This window comes from Microplitis mediator, chromosome 9, assembly GCF_029852145.1.
Source record: "Microplitis mediator isolate UGA2020A chromosome 9, iyMicMedi2.1, whole genome shotgun sequence".
Taxonomy (NCBI): domain Eukaryota; kingdom Metazoa; phylum Arthropoda; class Insecta; order Hymenoptera; family Braconidae; genus Microplitis; species Microplitis mediator.
Window position 1 is genome coordinate 13,446,247 of NC_079977.1, and position 8,437 is coordinate 13,454,683.

Sequence of the window (8,437 nt, forward strand, 5' to 3'; positions counted from 1 at the left end):
CTTTTTTCATCGGGTTGTAAGTAGGAGTTGCCGAATTTTCCGGAAGTTGCCGAATCCGGACGAGTGGGTGCACAATTATAAGTGTCAGTCGACCCGAGATGAAGACACAACCGGACGGACCTCCAAAAGATCCATACGCATAATCGAACAGGTGAAGGAGAGCATGAGGTAAATTTAGGAATAAGTTCGAAGAAAGAGAACGAGGAGACGCGACAGGAGACGGAAGAAAGAGGACGAGAACGGCGAGACAAAACGAACGCGACGGAGATAAAGACTGAACAAAAGCAACTCAGCAGCGGAAGTAAAATCAGGTATTAATTAAATTAATTTTCTAGGCCTAGGCCAGAATATTAATTTAATTCAAAAAATTACATAGTCGTTCGTTGGAGTAATCCGCGTCTAGGCTTGCAATGAATTAATTAGTTGTAAAATTTGTTAAAATTAATTTAAGCCAGCCGTTGTCTAACCGGATTCAGGCCCTTTAGCTGGATCCAGGGCGTCGTTCGTAATTCCAGGCCATAGCCGTAATTATTGCGTCGCCCGGGAAAAAATCACCATGCATGATCATGTATGATCATGCATGATTCGTGCCTGATCGTGCAAGATTCATGCATAATTCGTGCCTGATCGTGCAAGATTCATGCATAATTCAGTCTTGATCCTGCATGACTCATTCATGGCCAGGCATGACTCATTCGTGATCAAGCATGATCATGCATGACTCATTCTAGATCAAGCTTGCGCATGCATTAAGTTTGAAATAATTGTATCCAGAGATATTATCCATCAGGAAAGGTCATGCTTGAGCATGCTCTATTATGCATGACCATGCATAGTTCATACTTGATCATGCATAACTCATTCATGGCCAGGCATGACTCATTGGTGATCAAGCATGATCATGCATGGCTCATTCTAGATTAGACTTGCTCATAACTTACGTTATGAATAATTGTCTACAGAGATATTATTTATCAGGAAAGGTCATGATTGAGCATGCTCTGTCATGCATGACCATACATGGTTCATACTTGATCACGTATAACTCATTTGTGATCAAGCATGATCATGCATGATTCATTCTAGATCAGGCTTGCTCATGACTTACGTTAGAAATCATTGTATCTCGAGATGGAATCCCTCGGGAAAGGTCATGGTTGAGCATGCTCTGTCATCCATGATCATGCACGGTGCAGACATGATCATCATCGGTTCTATGCAAATAGTGAAAACTATTTATAAATATTCATGATCATAAATGACTAAGCATACTCGTTCATATTTGTATTCATTCGGCTATCTATATTTTTCTCAATTTATCTATAAATTGTCTTATTGAGAAGGTTATTTGAATGTTTGCATGTTTAAATTTCCACTATATATAAATGGTTTTCGCTAAATTTAAATTTGTATTCATAAATATTAATTGTTTAATACATTAAGTGAATAATATGTTAAAAACAGTTTTTAATGAAAGTTCAAAATAAAAGAACCAATGAAAATTGATAAATTACTCTCTATCATTTGTATAGTACGATTAATTATATACCTTAGTTTCTAATACTTACAGCAACATCTTTCAAATAAATAAGCTATGGGAATGCATGTGCATGCATAATAACGCGTGCTCATGTATGGGAATGCCTGATCGTATTTTTCATAAGCAGCCAATATTTAAATACGACCAAACGTGCTCGAGAGGAATCACAGATTACAAAATCATATGCCTGCTCAGGGAAGATCATGCATGATAATGTATGATCATGCATGATAATGTATGGTCATGCATGATCATGTCTGGTCATGCATGATCATGTCTGGTCATGCATGACTGGGCACGATCATGACTTCTCAGGCAGAATCATGCATGATCATGACTGCTCAGGCAAAATCATGCCTGTTCATGTCTGGCCAAAATTCAGGCCTGATCATGCATGAGATTTAAGCCTGCTCAGGCATGATCATGCATGCTGATTTTTTCCCGGGCGTAGAAAATTCTAGGCCTATTGTGTGTAACACAAGCCAGAACTTTGGGTCGTAGTCCGTGTAAATTAATTCATTATTTAACTAAAATAAATAAATTAACCAACTAAATTTAATTAAATAATTTAATGGTGAAAGAAATTGAGAATGGAATAAACGAAACAGACGCCAAAATAAAATTATTAATAGGTAAACTAATTGAGATAATCAAAAATTATTAAATTAATTGATAAATTATCATAATTAAAATTAATGTCACTGTGAGAATTAAGTACCTGAAAAGAAAAGAATCGAAGAAAATCAAAGTAGTCGGTAACGCGTACTTGGAAGAATTGAGTGCGGTGATTGTAATGGTCTTGAAATTTACTGGCACAAAAGGAAAGAATCTTGTTGTGAGATAAAGATAACAAAAAAAAAAATTAATGAAATTAACAGTGAAGAAGTCTATTAAAAATAAATTAGTTTATAAATTTTTATATCCTAAAATTAATTTATTGAAAAAATTAAAGTCGTGGCGGGAAAGTTGATGGCCGGACGCCATTTTATTTTATTTTAAATGTGTGCGTGTGCGTGTAGTAGTCCAGGGGACTTAGATAAGTGTGTGTGTGTGTGAGAGATCGTCAAAGGTAGTTGACGTTAGTTAAATAAGGTTTAAAATTATTTATTCCCTAGCGGTTTCGACGACTCCGCGTAAACTCGGAGTTTACGAGGAGTAATTATGGAGTCTACTCCCTCTCGGAGTTTAGTCGGGGTATAAGCGGAGTTTACACGGAGTTTTAGAGGTTTATATGAGGAGTATTGTGTGCAGTTACGACACGGAGTCACAACAGTGTATTATTGGAGTTTACGAGAAGTTCTTGACGAGTTGTTTCGGAGTCACTACGGAGTTTTCCTAGCGTTTTTGTCGAATGTTTCCGGAGTTGCTGTGGAGTTTTTCCGGAGTTTTCTTCGAGTTTTTGTCGAGTATTTTCGGAGTTTCGCTTGTGTTTTTTTGGAGTTTTGGTAGTGTTATTATGGAGTTTACTCGCAATTAAAGCCAAGTTTTTTTGGCGGTCTCTCAGGATATTTGTCGAGGTGTTGTCGAGTTCTGACGGTACTTTTATAACTACTCAACAAGTTTTTTAGATGAAAAAATATTGTAATAATTATTAAAATTGACGAATTTGTCATAATAGAAGTCCATAAAGGGTGTCTTAATTAAGATGTAAGTTCAGACAGTGTACCTGTTAAAACTTTGGATGATATATTTCAATACCAAAGTGGTGATAGATTTACAGCAATATTGGTGTAAACATTAATTGTCGGCATTCGAGGTGTAATGAAATTCTTTTTTTTACTCAATAATTTTTTTTTCCTAATTTTACTAACTAAATCATGATCATTATAAATATTCGTATCAGTTAATGAAGTAAATAAAATTTGTGCGAATTAAAAAACTTGACAATTATGACGTTTTAAAAGAAGTTCGAGATTTCGGTGCTTTTTATTTTTCATTATACTTTGTCAAGAAAGAAGTAATTGGAAAAAATCTGTTTTAATTTAAAAATAAATTTTTACAATTCATAAAAAGTCGATAAATGAATGCATAAAAAAATATTTTTTCCGGAGTTATTTTGTTTTGTAATGAGTCATAAGAAAAAATAAGAAAGGTCCGATAAGAAAATTTAATTTTATATTTCACAAATCTTTTATTAACATTTACCGAACAATACGGGTATTTTAACTCCCCAGATTTACACTGCCTGCACCAGTGTTGGTGCAACTACTTTTAAATTTCAGCTGATACAAAAATTTAATTAAACTTTTATTATTAATAATACATCACGGTATCAAAATTAACTTTAATTCTACAAAGATGACTATAAATAAATCATTTTTTAATTACGGTGTACTTTTTATTAAGTAACTTATTTATTTACAAGTTGAAATTTAATTATCTACATGGAATATATGTTATTTAATAAATATATTTCAAAGTTTATAAGTAAAATATACGATAAATAAAGCAAAATGACATCACAAAAAAATTGTCAACAGTTTACAGTTCATAATACAATGTAACAATATTAATTATCATAACTAAAATTAAAATTTTGTCAATACATAAAACAATTCAAAACTTTAGTCGGTTTCCCAACTATTTGCTAATTTTACACCATATGTAATGTCATCAGAAATCATTTTAATGGCAGGTCTAATGATAGTAATCTCTTCAATAAATTGAATAGTCTCTAATGGCTCGATTTCACAAATATGACGTGTACCAAATCCGTATTCTACGTTGTGGAAAATTTTACCTATTATTCCTGAAATTATCACATCGTTGTGCTTAAATTGTACGATTGTCTTTATAGTGCTAAATTTGTCATTGCTATCACAAAATTGAAGTGGATTAATTCCATCTTCTGATTCACAGACAAATTTAACTCTATTTAATTGCAGTTTTTTGTAGGTACATAAAACATGAGGATTATAACCGATGCTTTGTAGGGCCTCACGCTCTAATTCTGTAGAAAACCTGGTGTCAGATTTGCCCTGCACAATCAATTTATTTTTAAATGTCATGTGATCAGTTCCATCGATAATCTTCAATATTTTTTTCAAAAACCCTCTAGTTTCTTCAGATATTGATTTGTCAAACACAAAATAATTCAAAAACTGAACCATCAAAAATCGAGTCATGATTTGATCCGGACGACCATTAGCGCTAGTAACATGGTCCATTAACTTCCGGTTCCATGACTCGAAAACGAACGCATTATGGGCCCAAACAGGTCCCCAGTTACGCACAGTTTCTATTAAATGTGTTAGAGCATGAATGGTTGAAGTCATTCTTGATAGGCCGAAATACTTCTCAAAAAGTGTTACATAGCTCACAAGCAAACCCTCCGCACGATCAAGTTGCAATAATGTAATGAAATCACTATTTAAGTAGTGAATTGCTTCAGATAACATAGCAAAATCAGCAAACTGGAGCATAGTCCAAACAGTTCCGCCATTCAGATGCTTTCCACTGCATATAAATTTTTATAGATCGAGGTCTCCGAGATCGTCGGGACGGAGGTTTGATTGCTAACAAGTAATAATCTATTACTTCTAATGAATTTGGATCTCCAACGTAGTAAGGAGATTTACTTGATGTTATAAGTATTGTTGTGTGTAATTTAACGACACCCAAAAACACAGCATGCATAGTTTTTACAACTACACCATCACGTATGTTAAATGATGGTAATGCTATTAACGGTGATATGCCTTTTACTCCTTTTTTTACTTCATCTTTTTCAAAAGCATATTTCATATCTGCTCTTATCTGATAATCAGTACGTAAGCGACCAAAACTTTGTGAAATTGGATAAACAAGTTTCCCCCGTTTCAAACTCTTCCCTTTAGCATAACAGTACAAGCAACCAAAATAACCGTTAAAACGTGTCATGCATGTAACATCAGCTCTGGCTGGAGAATCTAAGCTGCTTGTCAGAAGTATCATCTTCGAAGTTACTTCAGTGGTATCATTTGGTTTCAATTTAATACCTTTTTTGAAGAGCTTTCTCATTTCAACAACAAACGGCCGTAAAAAAGCACTCATGGAAGGATGGTGATCGTCAACATATATTCCTGCAAGAAGTACATGTCTCTTGCGCAAGTGAGGTGGCAGTTCGTTAATTTGCAGAAAAATCGGCCATGCACTTGTTCCAGAAGAATTTGAAACGTTGCAACCATCAGTGTTGAAAGTAAAAGAGAAATTGTACCGATGTTCCAATAGTTTTCCGGGCTTACATAATTCTTGATATTTATGTCCATCATATAAATCTTCTAAAGAATTAATGTTTTTTTTTTTCCTTAAGAATCTATACTTCAAAGAATCTGCTATTCCAGGTTTTTTCAGTAATTGTTTAATTTGAGAAGTTGTGCGGATATATAAAAAATAACCCAAGTGAGTTTCCTTTTGCTTAGGGCCGCATTTTTTACAAGAACACTGCTTTTTTAGTTGATTTGTTTTTTTTTTTTTGTTTTCAAACCTAAATACTCAGTACACGCTTTGCAATAATACCGTCGATATTTTTCCAAATTTTTACGACACAACATTTTCCATAGAGATGATTTATTAGTCGGTAATAAGCTCGTAGCATGTGATAAATTAATCCATTTAAAACTATCAAGCGTAGCTTCATAAGATATATGGTGTTTTACTAAAATTCCGAGGATTGACAGCAACTGATCTTGTATATTGATATTTTCTTTTGATATTAATGGAAGATTTGCAATCAGTTCATGGTTGATATCAAAAAATGGACTATCATCATCATCATCATCATCATCATCATCATCATCATCATCATCATCATCATTATCATCATCATCATCATTATTGTCATCACCGCTGTCGTTACAATCATCATGATTATTATCATCACCATCATGATCATCACCGCTGTCATTCCAATAATCACAATCATGATCTTTATCATTTTTATCGTTATCACCGTCATTATCATGTATGAAAAAGAGACCGTCGTCGTGGTTCTGATCGTGAAAAATTATAACATCGTTATTACTGTTGATCAAAATACTATTTACATTATTATGAACATACTGATTATCACCATCATTTTTGTTTTCATTATAGTTATAATGTTGATTACAATGTGTTGGAATGAGTTCTCGGGTACTTGAAGATGGCTATAATAGAAAAGATAAGTATGTTATTTACTAGCAATGATATTTTACATTGAGTATCAGAAATGAAAAATAAAAGTAAAGCTTACAAAAAAATCTTATTTCAACGTTAAAGAGAAATCGAATTAATAAATATAAATCTTAGTGTACATACCGGTTCTCCGAAAAAATTTAAGGGGACGGAACGTAATCGTTTATCGTACGGCAAAAATTTCTGAAGTAGCTTCAATTTTGTCATATTTCTCCGATAAACAGACGTTCTACATTTTCCTACAAATCGACGATTATCCATTGCCAATTGTGAAAATTATCTTGAATCCCAATCAAGCTATGAAATAAATGATAAAATTTCTCGATTACACGGAAATAAAAATTATACTGGGTAGTGACATTTAACATGAATGACACAATTTATTCTTTTCGCAATTTTATTTCATTCTGTGCATTAATTTTCAATAATTTTATGATAATTGTCATTTGACTTCAATAAAAATTATTTCAGAAAATTTTAGAATTCATGGAGTTATATAGAAAAGTTTGATTTCATCGAAATGACAAGAAAAGCAATATTAATTTTATTTTAATTGCTTACTTAACTCATTTCGAAATAAAAATATGTGAGAAACGATTATCAATATTTACGTAGAAATTGGTAATTTTAACTAAGATTCGAGCATTGTGTATTCCAATAAATAAATATTTTATTTATGTTTTTTTTTAAGTTTTACTATTTGAAGAAAACAAAATTAAATATTTACGTAACAATAAATTATAATGTCGTAATTCAATTTTTCTTTAATAATTTGGACAACTTATTTTTATCTCAATCATAACAAACAGTGCTGTATACATAACCTAAAGAAAGTAGTCATTCCTATAGTGAGTTATTAGCGTGAATGTATTATATCCGCGGGTACAATGTTAGCATGGTCAAACTCGCCACCCTAATGCCCCTCGAAGCCCTACCACTTTTCTTTACGTCTGGAAAAATTTGAATTAAAAGTTCATGTTAAAAAAAAAAAAAGAATTTACATTTATTTTCTATTTTGGAGTAAATTTTTTTTCTCCTCGACGGGCGGAAAGCGTCAACTTTCGTCCCGCTGTGCAAAACGAAGTTGCCGCTTTCCGCCTCCGTCGAGGAGAAAAATAGCATACACTCCTCGGGAAGTAAATAAGAAAGCCTCAGATCACATGTTTGTTGACCTCGGCTTCGCCTCGGCCAACAATTACATGTGATCTGAGACATTTCTTACTTTACTTCCCTCGATGTGTAATATACTATTTTATTATTATTAATATTATTATTCAATTTTAATACTCACAGGTGAAAAAAATGGTGTGTCACCATGGAAAATTGGCGTGGGGAGTGTTAACATACAAGTGTGCAGTTGGGTGATATGAAAATAGCTGTCAATTTAAATTTATACTTATATATATATCTACGTATATTTAATTGCTTAATAAACTACCTAAGAGATGTAGCTGATTTAAATTTTAAATAAAAAAAACACATATTCCTTAGATAAAAATAAAATTCTGATTTTAAAATTCCTGGTAAATTCCACCATGTTGGATTCAATCAATCAACCTTCAAAACAAAGAATCGATCTCTCGAATCGTTTCCGTGAAAAGAATCGATTCAAATAATCGAATTGCTTACGTGAATAAATCGATTCTGGGGAAAATCGATCTTGAATCATACATCCCTAGCCATACCCCTTCAGTTTAGTAGGCATGCAAGGAATGTTCGCGCCAAAAACTATGCGTTAGAGCG

At 32.9% G+C, this 8,437-nt stretch overlaps 1 pseudogene; it reads right to left on the bottom strand.

Moving 5' to 3' along the window:
* Positions 1–3,715: 3,715 nt before the first annotated feature.
* Positions 3,716–7,119, bottom strand: LOC130674556 (uncharacterized; annotated as a pseudogene).
* Positions 7,120–8,437: the final 1,318 nt, after the last annotated feature.